This window comes from Pantherophis guttatus, chromosome 7 (genome assembly GCF_059756535.1).
Source record: "Pantherophis guttatus breed Tessera chromosome 7, ASM5975653v1, whole genome shotgun sequence".
Classification (NCBI taxonomy): Eukaryota; Metazoa; Chordata; class Lepidosauria; order Squamata; family Colubridae; genus Pantherophis; species Pantherophis guttatus.
In genome coordinates, this window is record NC_142069.1 from 65,727,176 (window position 1) to 65,746,021 (window position 18,846).

Here is an 18,846-nt window from a genome sequence, read left to right on the forward strand (position 1 = left end):
CAATCCAAGTCTTAGCCATATAAAGTGCAATATAAGATCAATCCAGGGATATAAAATCTTCTTACCAGTTTGTACAAAAATACAAGGAACATTCAGGAACAATATAAAAACAGTTCAATAAATATCAGGAAACAGTAATAAATAAACCATGATCAAACATTGACCATTTAGAGAGATCAAAAATAGTTACAGCATAGCAGCAGGTAAAAATATGGTGTAGAGATTACACTAACCATAATTAAGCTCTTCTTAAATACATTGGCTACAGAGCTCATCCAATCAGCATGCAGAATGACTCAGCAATGTTCTTAAAGATACATAATACATTTACACAATACAAACATATAATGTTGGCTTATATATTTCCTGGCCAACTAGTTAGGCAATGACCATTTCCTAACAAGTCTCAGCTGCCATCTTGATTTTTTTGGGGACATCTTCTCTCCCCAACCCATCCTGCCCTGTCAAAATTCCTCTTTGCTTTAATAATCTGTGACCTCCTCTCCAGCCAGTCTGACAAGATATTTCTATCTTCCTTAATACAAATTGAGTGTTGCAAAAAGGATAAAGCAAGCTGTATCCTGCATGATGTTACTTAATTGTATTTGTACAAATTATGTTGCAATTTAAATCCAATCCTTTACTGAATTTTCATTCATATTGCATTCTACTACTCAAAACATTTTAAGAGTTTTATCCCACTCATCACTTGTTTAATGCTCTAACTAATAAAGTAATCATATGAGAAGTAATTTGCCAGAATTGCTCATGAGTTATGGAACTTGAGTATGATTTAAACCAGGCCGCCCCTAATCTGCATCTGAAATTCTAACCATCCTCTATAACTCAGGATTACATCCCTTACGCCTGCCAAAGCCTTGGCTATGATCAAAAGCCTAGGTAACAAATGCTAACCTACATAGAGAAGAAACTTGTACATTAATTAATCCAGATAAAATCTACCCATATCTAGCTTCTCTTCTTTTCCTTCCCAACCCTTATTTGGAATTTGCTCCCAACTTTTCTTTACAAAGTTCTCCTGCTCCTAACATTTGTTTGGGATAATTAGGCTATCTAGTCCTCAACAATTTTCTCTGCTTTATTTTTTTTAATAACTGAAATATTGTTATGACAAAAACTTTCTAACTACCCCAAATGTGTTTTTTTGCAGAGCTTTATTTTTTCAAAGGTTTTCTGATGTCACTATTTCTTTCTGAATTCTTTAATTGCACATCCATTGAAAAAAATTAACATAATTAACATTTTCACTGAGGAAATATTTATTTTATGATGTTTTTACTTTCAAATGCTGATATGTTGTTAGGAAAATTTGTTTTCTGATCATTTTTGTTGTTTACATGTTTGTAAATATTAGATGGTCTGATTTCTTTTGGCCACATTATCTTTAACAAGCTTTCTGAATCCCTTTCTTTCAATCTTTTTAGGAATATTCTCCACTTTATTCATTTCTTCATTTGTCAGAATATGAATATCTATGTTCTAAGTATTATGAATATCTGAGTTATGATTTATATTATGCAATGTATGTGTTTGCATTTATTTGTTTCATACTTGAGGTGGGATGGGGGCAATACATTATACAATTCTTGCTTAAATGATTTGCTTTTTTGACATATTTGTTGTTTTTCAGAAGGCTGTTTAATACATGATTTATAAATGGCTTAGAGAATTATTAAGTTTGACTGATTCAAGCTACTTCACTACCTGAGGTAAAGCAAAGTTTGCACAGCCAATAAATCAAGATCTGTAGCAACCAAAATTACTTCAGCATATGACATATAACATTAAATATTTTTTTTCTTCCATGCCTGGCAGTAAAAGTAAATAAACAATTGTCTGCCTTTTATCATATCTAAAATCTGCTTTAGCAATTACCTCACTCTTACTCATGGTAGGGTTGGTGGTGTTCCTTACCATCAAACTGTGAATGAGACTAATTGAAACTGCACTTTCATTATTATTATTATTATTATTAATGTTATAGTTAATATCAAAAGGGCTTTAAACTAAAATTGAGGGGGGGGGCATCTTCATGACCTTTAGAACCTAATTCCAAACAAATACCACTAGATAACCAACCTCATAAGGAGGTAGGGTAGGAGGTAGGGAGTTTAGGGAACAAACAGGGTGAATTTGAAGCATTAGTACATGAAGGCAGATACGATTTAGTTGCCATTACTGAATCATGGTGGGATGAAACTCATGACTGGAATGTATTGATAGAAGAATACAAACTATTCAAAAGAAGCAGACCTAACAAAAGAGGAGGTGGGGTTGTATTATATATAAAAATCACTATATCTCTACAGAAATACACAAAACTAAAGATGAAAACCTTCTAGAATCCATACGGGTCAATATAAAAAGAAAAAAATGACATTGCCATAGGCATATATCACAGGCCACCCAAACAAGCAGAAGAAATAGATGAACTCTTTGCTAATCAATTAACACATGTATGTGGGAAACATACCACAGTAATAATGGGAGACTTTAATTACCCTGACATCAACTGGGAGACAAACCCTCTGCAGCAACTGGCAGATCAACTGGCAGATCAAACAAATTCCTAACCAACTTAGCTGACAACTTTGTCATCCAAAAGGTAGAGCAGGGAACTAGAGGAAAAGCTATACTAATTTAACCCTAATTCTTACTAATAGAGAAGAAGTGATAGAAGAAGTTAAAGTCGGTACCTTCAGCAAGAGTGACCATGTCATATTGGAGTTCAGTCAGGGGTGAAATGCTACCAGTTCGCTCCAGTTTGGGGCTAACCGGTAGTGATAAAAATTACCAGTTAGCCAGAACCGGTAGTAAAAAAATGCTTTAAAAAGTAAAAAAAAAAAGTTCTGACGATCACTGATCATTGTCAATCAGCTGTGCCGCGCGATTGTGGGAACCTTTTTAAAAACTTTTTTAAAGCACTTTTTACTACCGGTTTGGGCGAATAGGTAGTAAAAATTGCTTTAAAAAGTAAAAAACTAAAGTTGGCCATGCCCGCCCAGTCACATGACACCCCACCACCACCACCAATTCACACCCACAAAACCGGTAGCAAAAAAAAAATCATTTCACCACTGAATTCAATATAATGCAAACACAAAAAATAAAATAGAATCCAACCAGTGTTTTAAACTTTAAAAAACCTGATCTTAACAAATACAGGGAAAGCCTAAGAAAAATTCCATAGATAAAAATCCCAAAGGAGAAAACAACTCAAGAAGCATGGGAAACACTGAAAAATATGATCATAAAAGCCCAGTCCAATTGTAAGGACCTGCCCCAGCTGGTCCCTCCGGAAAGCAAGACTCTTGAATGCATTAAGTTGAATCAAAAGAACATTTACTGAGAGAAAAGTGATTGCAGGAAAACAAGGTGGAATCTGAAAAATCCTGCACAAAGCACACAGCAATTCTTTTGTTTCCCCAAGCCCCCTGACCAGTTCACCAGCAGCCAATGTGATGCCATAAGATTGTTATGGGAACTCCAAGGTACTAGGCAGATAACAGTTCACCCTCAGATCATGACGGCCTGAAACCAGGCTGGAAACCAGCTGGGAGGGAGTCCACTTGATCTCCAAAGACAATCCCCTCCCCTAATTCCCAAGCAGTTACAACAAAAGCAAAAGTATGTGAAAAATGCCAGCAGCCTTCCCCCACCCCCAACAGAATGGCAGGAATGGCAGGACATGATGACCAGAAAAAATAAACTACCAATAACAATAAGCAAATTACAATCCAGAAAAAAATCTCTTTGGTGAAAAAACAAAACAAACTACGTAGCTAACTTCAAAAACCGCTACAAAAACTTTTGCCAATAAAGATTGAATGCACCAATTATCACATCAAGCAAAAATGCTTGATGTGATAATTCTATGCACAAAATCCACCTGTGCCTTCTATAATTTTGTAAACCATCCCACCCCTAAAAGGACCAAACAATGAAGACTGTATTGACAAAACTGTTAAAGCCAATGTCTTTATCATGTTCTTTGGCTCAGTCTTTGTAAACAGCAACAACACATACCCAATATTTCCCAGTCATACTACAATTACAACAATTACGGTGATCTTATACATATTGATTTTACAGAAGACAATGTTGAAAGGCACTACGCAATCTAAAACCATCTCTATCTATTGGACCTGATGGACTATGTGCATATTTCTTTAAAAAAGCTGTCCACTGCAATTGCAGAACCTCTAAGCATAATTTTTGAAAAATCTTTCAGTACCAGCACCTTGCCCTACCAATGGTCACAAGCCAGGGTCATCCCTATCTTCAAAAAGGGTCTAGTCTAGTTGAAAATTACAGACCAATCTCTTTATGTTGCATCACCTGCAAAGTCATGGAATCAATCATTAACCAATCTATTACCCTACACCTAGAGACAAACAACCTACTTTCTAACAAACAATTCGGTTTCAGAAAAAAAATTATCCCGTAACCTACAACTACTACATTGCAAAAACATATGGACTACACATCTCAATCAGGGCAAAGCAATAGACACAGTTTACATAGACTTCTGTAAAGCTTTTGATTCAGTGGTACACAACAAATTATGTCTAAAACTAAAATCCTATGCCATTTCTGGACTCCTACATAAATGGATAGCTGCCTTCCTGTCAAACAGACAACAAGTGGTCAAAATAGGAAGCGCTCTATCAAATCCTGTACATGTTAATAGCGGTGTTCCCCAAGGCAGTGTCTTAGGTCCAACACTCTTCATACTTTACATAAATGACCTTTGTGATTATATTAAAAGCAACTGTGTTCTCTTCGCTGATGATGTTAAATTATTCAACACCACCGACAATGCAACTACCCTTCAAAAAGACCTTGACTATGTGTCAGATTGGTCTAACAAGTGCCAACTTCAAATCTCAACCAACAAATGCTCTGTCTTACACATTGGCAAAAAAAATCAAAACATAAAATACTAATTAGATGGAGATGACCTTGTAGATGACCCTCACTCTGTCAAGGACCTTGGAGTACTCATTTCTAAAGATCTAAGTGCTCGAGCCCACTGTAACAACATTGCCAAAAAGGCATTAAGAGTTGTTAACCTAATCTTGCATAGCTTCTTCTCTGGTAATGTTGTACTACTAACTAGAGCATACAAAACATTTGCTAGACCAATTCTTGAATACAGCTCATCTGTCTGGAACTTGTACTGCATATCGGACATAAATACAATTGAGAGAGTCCAGAGATATTTTACGAGAAGAGTCCTCCATTCCTCTAACCGCAATAAAATACCTTATGCCACCAGACTCCAAATTTTGGTTTTAGACAACTTAGAACTATGCCAACTTCAGTCTGACCTAAGCATAGTACATAAAATTATCTGCCACAATGTCCTTCCTGTCAATGACTACTTCAGCTTCAACCACAACAATACATGAACAGATAATAGATACAAACTCAAGGTAAACCGTTCCAAACTTGATTGCAGAAAATATGACTTCAGTAACAGAGTGATCAATGCCTGGAATGCACTACTTGACTGTAGTTTCTTTTCCAAACTCCCAAAACTTTAAACTGTCTACCGTTGACCTTACCCCATTCCTAAGAGGTCTGTAAGGGGCATGCATAAGTGCACCAGCGTGCCTACCGTCCCTGTCCGAATATTCCTTCATACTTACTCTTTTCATGTATTCAAATTATGTTTATACTTTTACCTGTTATCTTATATATGCTTGACAAATAAACTTATGATTATGATTATGATGGACCTGACATCAACACAATACCATTGAAAAAGAGAAGCAAGAAATCCAAGAAGAAACCAGCATGGTTGCACAAAAATATCTGATAAACTGAAAGACAAAAAGGATAAGTACAAAAAATGTAAAGAGGGAGACATAACTAAGGCAGAATATCAGCAGATTGCCTGACTGCAAAGATGAAGTCAGGAAAGCAAAGGCTCAGAATGAACAAAGACTTGCAGCAAAAGTCAAGGAAACAGTTGGGCCACTAAAGAGAGCAAGGTAAGGAAGTAACAGGAAGTAAAGAGAAAGCAGAGTTGCTTAACTCATTCTTTGCATCAGTCTTCACGCAAAAAGAAACTATAGCCCAACCTACCAAAAATGTAACTGTAAAAGACAGACTAGAAATAAAAATTAAAATAAGCAAGAAAATGGTAAGAGAATACCTATCTGACCTTGATGAATATAAATCACCAGGACCTGATGGATTAAATCCCAGAGTTCTGAAAGAACTGGCAGACATTATCTCAGAACCATTGTACCATATATTTCAAAAATTCTAGAGCCCCTGGGAAATAACAGAAAATTGTAAAAGAGCTGATATGGTTCCCATCTTCAAAAAAAGAAAAAAAAAGGGGGGGGGAGTGGGACAGACCCAGGAAACTACAGATCAATCAGCCTAACATCAATACCTGGGAAGATACTGGAAAAATAATAATAAAAAAAACAGATCTGTTAACATCTAGAAACAAATAAAGTCATAACTAAAAGCCAGCATGGGTTGTTAAAAACTGATCATGCCAAACCAATCTTATTTCATTATTTGACAAAGTGACTAAAAATTAGTAGACCAGCGAAATGCTGTGGACATAGTATATTTAGACTTCAGCAAGGCATTTGACAAAGTAGACCATAAAGTACTTCTTGATAAACTAGAAAAATGTGAGATAGATAGCATTATCACCAGATGGATTTGTAATTGGCTGACAAACCGTACTCAATGAGTAGTCCTTAATGGTACTACATCTACATGGAAGAAAGTAAGCAGTGGGGTACCACAAGGTTCCCTCTTAGGCCCAGTACTTTTCAATATCTTCCTAAATGACTTAGATGAGGGCCTAGAAGGGGAACCCATCAAATTTGCAGATGACACTAAGCTGATAAGAATAGCCAACACCTCAGAAGACAAGCTCAGGATCCAAAAAGATCTTGACAGACTTGAACAATGGGCCCTATCCAACAACATGAAATTTAATGTGAAGAAAAGCAAGGTTTTACACCTAGGCAGGAAAAACCAAAGGTAAAAGTATAGATCAGGTGAAACATAGGTCAAAAACAGTAACTGTGAGAGAGACCTTGGAGTCTTAGTGGATGATAATTTAGCAGTCAAAAAAGCTAATACAATCCTTGGTTGTATAACCAGAGGCATAGAATCAAAATCACATGAAGTATTAGTACCACTTTATAAAGCCTTAGTAAGGCCACACCTGGAATACTGTATCCAGTTTTGGTCACCACATTACAAAAAAGATGTTGAGACTTTGGAAAAAGTGCAAAGAAGAGCAACTAAGATGATTAATGGCCTGGAAACAAAAATATATGAAGAACAGTTGCAGGAATTGGATATGGCCAGTCTAGAGGAAAGAAAGACTAGGGGTGACATGATAGCAGTATTCCAGTATTTTAGGGGCTTCCACAAAGAAGAGGGGGTCAACTTACTTTCCAAAGCACCAGAAGGCAAGACAAGAAACAATGGATGATCAAAGAGAGAAGCAACTTATAATTAAGGAGAAACTTCCTAATAATTAACCAGTGAAAAAGCTTGACTTCAGAAGTTGTAGGTGCTTCATTGCTGGAAGTTTTTAAGAAGAGACTGGACAACTACCTACCTGAAAAGAAATAGGGTCTCCTGCATGAGCAGGGGGTTGGACCAGAAGACCTCCAAGGTCCCTTCCAGCTCTATTCTGATTGATTGATTAATATATTAGAATTCAAGTAGCTATAACTAAACTAAACACTATACTGAATACAGGATATGGAAAATATGTGTAAATTATAATGAAACTGCAGGGACCAATCCAGACACTAACTAAGAGTCGACAATGACTTGAAGCAACAACAACAACAACAACAAAATTTATAAATTGTAATGAGATTTGGTAAAACAAATAATGAAACTTTGTCATGACACTGAGATGTAAACTCTGCCTCTTTTGCCCCTCGTGATATCATATGTAGGTAAAGGGCAGAGTCAGTGGTGGGTTTCAAAATTTTTACTACCGGTTCTGTGGATGTGGTTTGGTGGGCATGGCCTGGTGGGCGTGGCAGGGGAAGGATACTGTAAAAACTCCATTCCCACCACCCTCCAGGGGAAAATTACTGCAAAATTCCCATTCCTCTCAATCAGCTGGGATTTAGGAGGCAGAGAATAGATGGGGGCGGGGCCAGTCAGAATTTTTACTACCGGTTCTCCGAACTAATCAAAATTTCCACTACCGGTTCTCCAGAACTGGTCAGAACCTGCTGCAACCCACCTCTGGGTGGAGTGCATGTTGAATACCTGTTTCATCATTTTAATGAGTCTGAATAATACTTTTAAAGGACCAGGAGTATAACTTTTGAAGCATCCTGTCCCCTCAAAGTCAATGTTTTTATAGCTAAAAGTCTCTGGTTATATAAATTAGATATTGTATATTAGATATTGTATAAACAGAGCCAATTTGGTCTAGTAATTAAAGTAAATTTTAGTTCAAGTCTGGCATTAGCCATGAAAACCACTTGGGTGACCTTGGACAGTCACTTTCTTTCAGCTCAGCTCACCTCAAAGGATGGTTGTTGTGGGCAAAATAGAAGGAAAAAGAAGCATTAGATATATTCACTGTCCTGAGTTGTTTATAAAAAATAATACAGGTGGGATATAAATTAAATAAATAGTACAACTAAAATAAAAATAATAAAATGTGCTGTGTGTTTATGACCTTCAAAATTAAAGCTACCAGAAACATACAACTGACCACTAGATGTCAACAAAGAGTTGTTTTTTGTGGGTGGGTGGGTGTGCAATCCAATCATGATAGCCCCCAAGTAAAAATAAGTTTTTGCATCATTTTAACTAAACATATAAATATATCACAGAGAGAGAGAATGAGAACTATATTATTTTAAAAAAAATCTGTAAACATTCTTACTGCCAGGTAAAGAATGATTTACAATGAAAATTGTTCATTGAAAAATAAAGCAAGATGCAATTCTATTTCAGAATGCCATAAAAATATTGCATTCCTTTATGCTTGCAGAAGATTCCTATGAAAACCTATTTAATTATAAACTAAGAATAAGAATTTATTCTTTCATTTTTAAACATTTGGAAGAAATGAAAAAAACTATCTTAGAGTTCAGTGTGGGATAAGAAGTTGGTGTGTCTTACTTATCCCAGCAATAAATAAGTCTCACCAGCTTTTAAATCGAGTCCTAGGACACACCTCTGAGGGATCTGAACTGCAAAAATCCAACAGACCACTAGATGACAGTAATAAGCACAGGGAACTCTAACTCTAGGTTACCATCTTGCAGTGTTTTGGATTGTTGGTGTTGCAATATTTTCAGGATCAGACTCAATAAAGATAATAGAAGTTAAAGCTTTAAATATATTTCTTTTTAATTATGATAGGCATTCTATATTCACTGAATATTCAAGGTAGAAGCAACGAGAATGGTGAGGGTGGCTCCTTATATATACAAGGGGTGGAGCTAGGAATGGGAGTGGTAAGTTATGAATACATTAAAGTCCAAAGAATAAGTTAACCTCTGATGTTCCATATATACATTATTTACACATTGGAGAATAAGGCATTTACATCTGACAAATCCCCCTCTAAATGCCGGTTCGTTACACAACACCAATTACATTCTGATTCAGGACAATATAATACATATAATTTAGAAGTTAAATATTTGTGTTGTTTAGAAGGTAAGGGTTTTGTTAATATGTCAGCTAATTGTTCAGAAGTATCGCAATGTATTGCTTTAATGAATCCGTCTTGAGACAGTTGTCTCACATGCTTAAACTTTATATCAATATGCCTGGACCTTTGTCCAATTGCATCGGATCTGGATATTTCAATGGCCGCTTTATTGTCTTCATGCATAATAAATGGTAAGGTGGGTTTCTTCCAAACATCAGTGATCAGATCATTGAACCATACAAGGTTATTTGCAGCTTTGGACAAACAAACATATTCCGCTTCTGTAGTAGAAGTGGCTACTAGTTCTTGTTTACCAGTATACCAGTAAACTGGACAATCATTCAATAGAAAAACATAACCAGAAGTACTCTTTCTGCATGATGTATCACCAGCCCAATCTGCATCAGCATAACAAGTAATTTTTGGTTCTCTGTCATTATTGGGTTCCAACATTAAACAAAAATCTAATGTACCCTTCAGATATCTTAGAATTCTTTTGACAGCTTCCCAATGATACAAGGTTGGTTTACTAACATATCTTGACAATAGATTGAGAGGTAATGCAATATCTGGCCTAGTCCAATTAGATATATAAAGGAGTGAACCTATAACTGATCTGTAAAATGTGTTGTCTTTAAACTCAGGGGAAGATTCATCAGTGTTTCTAAGAAAATCAGTTTGCATAGGGGTGTCACAGGTTTTAGCATTATTTAAGTTACATTTGTTTAGGAGTTCGATGATTTTATCTTTCTGTGTAAGTTTGAATCCCCTTTTAGTTTTGTTAATTTGCACACCAAGGTATTTATTCACTTTACCCAGAGATTTCAGTGAGAAGTGTTCATTTAACTTATTTACAAAGATTTCCCTGCTCTCTTTATGCTTTCCAATGTATAAAATATCGTCCACGTAAATTAATACAAATTCAATATGATCATTACTCTTTTTTACAAAGAAACAGTTATCAGCAGTGGTGGCGTTGAAATCCATGGTCTTAAGTACTTTTACCAAGCAATCGTACCATCTTTTGCCGGATTGCTTTAATCCGTACAGACTCTTATTTAATAACCAAATTTCGTTCTTATTAGTGTATTGACTGTGTGGTGCTCTTACATATATTTCCTTATCTAATTTTGCATGTAAGTATGCGGTCTGTATGTCATATTGGAATACGTCCAGATTGAGTGCAGATGCTACTACAAGGGCTGTTTTGACACTCTCTGTTCTCACTGTGGGTGAATATGTATCAGTATAGTCTTCTGGATATTTTTGTGCATAGCCTTGTGCAACTAGTCTAGCCTTGTATAAGGTATTGCCTCCTTCTAAGTTCTTAATTTTATAAATCCACCTGGTACCTATAATTGTTTTATCCTTAGGTGCGATCGCAGGTGTGAATACATTTAATCCTTGTAAACTTTCCATCTCTTTTTCCATAGCTAGTTCCCATTTTTCTCTTTCTTCATGTGGAAGTTTCAATACTTCTTCATATGTATTAGGTGTTATTTGTTCTCCATTCATATGCATTATGTAATCTTTGTATTTATTTGGTATTTGGTTTCTATTGTTTCTAATAGTTCTTTCAGGCTTGCTATGGTTATCATGCAAATATCTAGCTTCCTTTTTTGTTAATGTGTCTGTCTTTATTTTATGCTGACTATTAGTCCAAGTTTTGGTTTTGTTCTTACTTTTGTTAATATTTTGATTTTCTGTTGTTCCTTCCTCGCAAGATATCGTATCTTTACATTTATTAGGAAATATTTCATTAAGGTGCAATTTTGACCAATTGGCCTGTTCATGGAACACAGCTGTTCTGGATACTATAAATTTGTTATTACTATCAATAAATCTGTACCCTTTGGTTCCAGTTTCGTATCCCATGAATCTTAATCTCCTGGATACGTTTTCTCCCTTTCTCCTCAATTGTTTAGGTATGTGTACGTCTGCAGTGACTCCAAATATGTGCATGTGTGATAATTTGGGTTTTCTATTGTACATCACCTCATATGGTGTCTTATTCACAATACTGGACCAGGTTCTATTTTGAGTGTAATTCGAATAATGTAATGCCTCTGACCAAAATTGTTTGCCTAAACCAGCATCCTCTAATGTGCACCTAATCATGGTTTGTAGTGTGGAATTTTTCCTCTCTGCAACTCCATTTTGAAATGCAGAAAAAGGATTGGACGTGAAATGTAACATTCCTCTATCCTTTAACCATTGGGAGAATTCTTTAGACATGAACTCACATCCCCTATCTGTCATAATTTGCTTTATTCTGATATTATGTTGTGTTTCTATACGTTTGTAGAATTCCTTAAATTTCTGAAATGTTTCATCCTTGTGCTTTAATGTGTAAACAAAACCATATCGGCTGTAGTCATCCACTATTGTTAGGAAGTAACGTTTTCTATAGGTAATTGAGGGACTTAATGGACCAACTAAGTCCATATGTACCAAATCAAAAATATTGTTAGTTGATCTGTTAGATTTTTTTGGTCTGGGACTGGTTTTTAGTTTGGTGGACTTACATACTGAGCATTCCAAATAATTTTCACAATTTTTTATTTTGACACCTTCTGCGTGTTCAGTCATTTTTTGTACTACAGGAAAGCTTGCATGTCCTAACTTCCTGTGTAAGATGTGAGCACACTCATCATGAATTGGTTTACCTATTTTTGGTTTCTTTTCCTTGTATGTGTTTTTGTGATCATGAGTTATTCTACACTCATCATTGTCACTGTTACTGACATTTTCATCATCTGCTTCAATATAATCTTCCATATTTGAATCAATGTTATGTAAACATCTTTCTTTAGTTATCAGATAGGGTAGACCTCCTTTTATCATTATAGTACCTACATTTGTTTTGTTCTTTTCTATAGTTGCTTTCCCCTTTGAGAAAAATATATTGATATCAGATTCTCTGCTTAATTTTATGGCACTTAGTATGTTGTGAGGTATTTCTGGGATTAATAATACCCCCTCTATTTTCCCTAGACCAGGCAAGGTCACATTTCCTTTGCCTAGTACTTGAACCTTTTCTTGATTAGCTACCTTTATCACAAACTTATCTTCTATAAATGAAGATAATATACTTTTGTTGTTGGTGGTGTGATTTGTTGCACCAGAATCAATAAGCCAATTGTTATTCTCATCCTGCTGTGTTCTGGTGCTGTCTTGTTTATTTAGCCCATTCAGTGACCCAGATTTCCTCTCTTTTGAATTTTCTCTACCCCCTCTACCTTCTTTGTAATTTGGTGGGCTTCTATATTTGTGTCTATCTGTGGAAGATTGTCTGTAATTATATTTGCTCCTATATTCTGGTCTATGTCTCTCTCTTGAGACTTTGGGGCAGTCTCTTCTACTATGTTCCCTGGATCCACAATTGTAGCATCTAAAGGCCTCATTATGTTTATCTTGAAAGACTACTTTCCTAAAAGGTTTGTGATCTGTTTGGTTACTGGATCGGTTTTTTCTTGAATTGTCTTCTGCTATCAATTTGTTAGATAGACTTTCTATGGATAAATATCCCAAATTAATGGTATCTAAGTGTGACATAAAGCTATCCCATGATGGATCAAGTGAATTGATAATAACACTTTTCATTGTTTGATCTGAAATCACTTCCCCCCTCAATTGTAGCTCAGCTCTTATTTTGTTTAGATTTATCAAATGCTCACTTATAGAAACCCCTGGTTTTACTCTAGAGGAAAAGAAATCCTTAGACATTCTTGTGGTTGTAGCTACGCTATCGCTGTGAAATAGATTAAACATGCATTGAATTATTTCTGATACAGTTAGGTTTGGTTTGATGCTATGATACATTGCAGGAGACACGCTAGATATTATTATGAAAAATGCTCTATGATGTAAACAATCTATTTTTAAAGTCCAAGGTCTTCTTGGAGGGCTAGTTATAAAGAATAGTAAATTTTCTTTCATGAAAATAACCTGAAGCTGTTGATACCACTCTTGTAAATTAATGCCATCAATTCTAAGTTTTGGGAAGTCACTGGGTAAGTTACCTACATTATTCTGTCCATTACTTACAACCTGGGGCAGTCCGTGATCTCTCAAGTGCAGGAAATTACAGAACGGCATTGGGATGCTTGCAATGAGTCTGCGCGGTTCTCTGGCCAGTTCAAGTCCTTCTGGGTCGTCTACGTAGTTTCGCACATGCGCGTTGTTCATTTCTTCTTTGGTGGCGTCGTGGAAGGTTCTCTCCCTTTCAGCTCTCTCGATCCGCTCCTCCTCAGATGAGTCGGTCTCTGGCTCGGTTTTTGGGGTTCTGGTGGTGGTGACGGTTCTTTTCTTCTTTTTGTGTGCGTTGGTATTCGATTTTGTCTGTGGTGTAGGGCGAAATCGGCATGGCTCTCTGGGCTCGGGCGTCGTCGCTTTCGAAGTCAGGATGGGAGCGTGCAGGTCTTGAGTCGCCGGTTTGATTTCTTGCTTCTTCGTAGATGTCTTGGTAATTTTCAGTCTTGGCCCAAAAGCAGCAAAAAGCGTTTTCATTGCTGATTTTACTTGAGATTTTGTTAAATCGTCTTCACTTTCTGATTTTGGATCATCTGAAGAGTTTGAGACTTCTTTCTCACTTTCTTCGTCTGATAGTGTTTTTCGCGCCAGAAATTTTGAACTGAGCGTTTTGATTGGCTCTGCTCCATTCTCTTTTGAAGTTCGTTGAAACCAAGATGGCTGCCATTCAAAATTTCGCGCGGGATCACATCTTTTCTTTTTAACAACTATTTTCTCAGTAGTCATCTCACTTACGATTTTTTGATCTTTGGGTTTTTCTTTAATGACGTTTTTCTCTCTCGCTGCTCCGCTGTTCTTCAGCATCTCCTGGAGGTCCGCGATGAGACTTTCATCATTCTTTTGGCTTTTTAGTATCTTTAATATCTCTGACCTGAGTTCGTTATTTTCTATTTCGATTTCTTTCTGGTCATTATTTTCACTCATTAGTTCTTCTTCTTCAGTGGTGTATTCTTCGGATTCTCTCGAAATCGCATTGGTGGATTCGTTGATCATCTCTTGATCAGTTTCTATTTCTTTGCTGTAGGCCCTGGTGTTGGGCCTATCTTTCTTGGACATTTTTAATTACTTATTGAGTCAATTAACCATCCTCTGCTACCAGCTTGTTGCAATATTTTCAGGATCAGACTCAATAAAGATAATAGAAGTTAAAGCTTTAAATATATTTCTTTTTAATTATGATAGGCATTCTATATTCACTGAATATTCAAGGTAGAAGCAACGAGAATGGTGAGGGTGGCTCCTTATATATACAAGGGGTGGAGCTAGGAATGGGAGTGGTAAGTTATGAATACATTAAAGTCCAAAGAATAAGTTAACCTCTGATGTTCCATATATACATTATTTACACATTGGAGAATAAGGCATTTACATCTGACAGTTGGCACCCAGATCTTGCAGCCATATCTCATTTCCCTCCTAAAGTTTTATATGTGGCCCACAGTTGTTATCAAGTAATAATTTAATATAACTAAGAGAAAATTTATTATACTTAATTTTCATTGTCTTGGAAGCCCAGAAAGCTCTTTTGTTACTGGAGAATGTAGCCTCTAGTAACATTGGCTTAACTGCTATTGTTGTTGGCTGTATAAATTGAAATAATGTACAAATTGATGGTACTTAGAACATCTGCGCATTGACAAAATTTCCAAGTGTCAATTACAAAAGGCTACATTGCTTAGATCCACACACTATCATGATATGCCAGGTTCTTGGGAAGAACTCAGTGAATATGAAGAGCAATGCTAGCTAAAGAACTGGCAGTTGTGATTTCACATTATTGTATATATAACAATAATACCTTAACTGGGCCCTAAACATCTAGATGACCATAGGATGGCAGCAGAGTTAGGATTTTCTGTGTATCATTCCCATAGTCTCAAGACTTTTGCAGCCCAAATTTGGAAGCTCTGCTTAGTGGCATCAGATTTTCCTGTTTGCATCAGATTGAAGAAAATAATATTATAGAATACATTTTGTCCCTTTGGGGAACATGTGCAATGTTGGAAAATATATAGAAAGAGAGCAGGGCTTACATTGAAATTACAACTAATTTGTAAAAGAAATACTGCTTTTATCACTCTGAATCTCTTAGTTCCCATACCACTCCCACCCTCCATCCTGCTGATGATGCTGGTCCTACCCTTTCAAAGCATATTTTTACCATAATGCATCTCCAAAATGAAGCATTTTATACCAGTTGCATTAAAAAGCACTACCCCCCATTTTTGGATTGATAGTGTAAAAGAACAGCATTGAAAGAAAAGGACATGAAAGAAATGTACAAGTTAGGAATCTAAAGCAAGAAGGGTTTTCTTTCCCCAACTTTATTAAACAGTTGTTGGAAGGAATATGTGCAGATATTAAAAGGCTGCGAACAACAAAAATCAAAGGCATTTTTTTTAAAAAAAAATGTGACTCGAGTATTGTTACCATAGTTGAAAGACTAACAAAACCATTAAATAGCCTAAGCCAATAGCAAGCAGAATCTGAAACTTGTATTTACAAAGCTTTGTAATCATTCTGTGAAGTTCAAGATGTTTGAATCGTTCTAAAAAACTTAGGAGGTAATAAAAGATTACAAGTAAGAATGTAAGTAGCCTTGTATGGTAATAGTGATCTCTACTGCATATTTGAATAACGGAGTGCCTCTTGTATCACGGGTTGGGCCTCAGTTGTATAGTTTTCCCTCTTTGGGAGGAACCAGAGTGTAAATATTCTTTTAATATCAAAAAGTCACAAAGGGAAGCAGTGAAGCCTAAAAGAATAAATGGACTTTTGAACTTGCTGTATCATGCTTTAGTGTACTGTATGTTACAGCATACATTTCCTGGAACTAAAAACTTTTGAACATAATGGTCTTTGATTCTGAGTACATACAAAAGATTATAAAGCAAGATATGAACTTTAGAAAAGAGAATTCCAATTTGTTTCCCATGTTCACACTCACACAAAAATATCACTAGATTTGTTTGGTAGTATTACTACTTTAATTCTATTTTACAGGTAGTCCTTGACTTACAAACATTTATTCAGTTATAACAAAGTTATAACTGAATTCAAGTATTCAAAGTTATAACAGTGCTGAATGAAGGGATTTATGACCCTGCCTGACATTATGGACATTGCAATACCCCTGCAGTCATGTGATCAAAATTCCTATGCTTGGCAGCCCACCTGCACTTATGAACACAAGTGCAACTCCTGCAGTTTCCCTCACCACCCACCTTCAATATATGCCCTTTTAGTCCCCTGATACCCAATGGTCTAATTCAATTTCATTATCTTTTGCTGATGAGGTGTGCCAAGCCTGGCTGCAAGGCTGGGCTGAGACTGGCTTTGTGCTTGTGCTGCTCCATTCCCCCCCTCAGACACATATGGCAAGATTTCTACAGGTGTTTCTTCAACATACACAACAGATCCTCAGAAAGCACCCCTGTTGCGCAGGTCCAGATTCCAAGTTCAGTAGGGCAAGAGTCACTGTGTAACCAAGTCCAATGAGCACACATGAAGGATGCTATGCAGCCCTTCATGAGAGGCAAAGTTGCCTCCTCGCAAATACTCTAGCTGACTGGCATTGTGCCTGCCTCCTCTCTGCTTTAAATGTCCTTGGATCAGGAAGAGGTGTGGACTCCACCTCCTCCTCATTCTAATGGGCAGCAGCTGCTCCAGGTCCTCACCTGGAGCCTCCTGACTAATTTTCTGCAGCTGTGGCTCACCTCACTCAGCCTCAGCCTATCGCTCATCTGATCAACCCAGCTGAGGCTTCTCCACTAGGCTAGCACTCTCCGAGCCCCAATTCTAACCAACACTTGGCTCTGTGCTTTCTTCCACCGACTCAAACTCACCCTTCTCCTTTGAACTCGCATCTGGAGATGGGTCCAGGGGTGGATCCATGACAGTGCTGCAAAAAAGGAAAACGAAAACTGAAAGCAGACTCCCTTTTTCACAGTGCAAAGTTAGTTCCAGCTGAGCAGTGGCCTTCTTTAGAAAGGAGCATTTTGGTGTGCTACTGCTCAGAGGCTTTTTCCTTCCCCTCTTTTTTGCAGTATCCTGATATAAGAATTAAAGTACCTGTCATAATTAAATAATTAATTAATTGTAATAATTAATAATTAATCAATTGGACATTTGTCAGGCACAAAAGACCCAGGTCCACACGTGCAGGTTCAGTTAAACTGATTTATTGCTAAGGCATATGCACAGAAATCTTCTCAACTAATGGATGACACCTGATTAGAATTAGATAATGGATACAGGCAGTGGTGGGTTTCAAAAAATTTTATTACCGGTTCTGTGGGTTGGCTTGGTGGGCATGGCATGGCTTGGTGGGTGTGGCTTGGTGAGCATGGCAGGGGAAGGATACTGTAAAATCTCCATTCCCTCCCCAATCCAGGGGAAAGTTACTGAAAAATCCCCATTTCCTCCCAATCAGCTGGGACTTGGCAGGCAGAGAATAGATGGGGGCGGGGCCAGTCGGAATTTTTACTACTGGTTCTCCAAACTACTCAAAATTTCTGCTACCAGTTCTCCAGAACTGGTCAGAACCTGCTGAAACCCACCTCTGGATACAGGGGTAGGAAATGACCAGGCAGAACCTGAAGGAAGGGTCAAATGTATCATAAATCATAAGTCCCTATGCACTCACAACAGATCTAAGTCCAGCCCACCTTGAATGCCCTTCTTCTCTCCCACTGATTTTCCTTGTCCATTAGTTGGCCAGATTGTTGTAGAAAGCTTAAGCTTACAATAAATCTTGATCGTCATTTGAACTGCCTGAATCTTTTGATTTCACCAGCGTTTGACAGTTTGATTTAGTTAGCTTGTGGCTACATAATGATTCTAGGCTGATCCCCTTTTTCACTCTTCCCCAGATTCTGCCATTTGCTCTCCAAGTAGGATTTAGGATTTTGCCTTTTTCCAAAAAAAAATTCTTAGTCTCCTTTTAATTCAGTTCAACAAGTTAAATGTATAATATGGTGAACTGGGATATGGTTAAGGAGTGTAAATGGCAGCAAAGACTGCAACAAACTGGTTCTATGGAACTTCTCTGGATAAGGAGACAATAGTACGTTACCCATATTTGCTCTGGACAGCTGCTGTCACAAGACCACAAT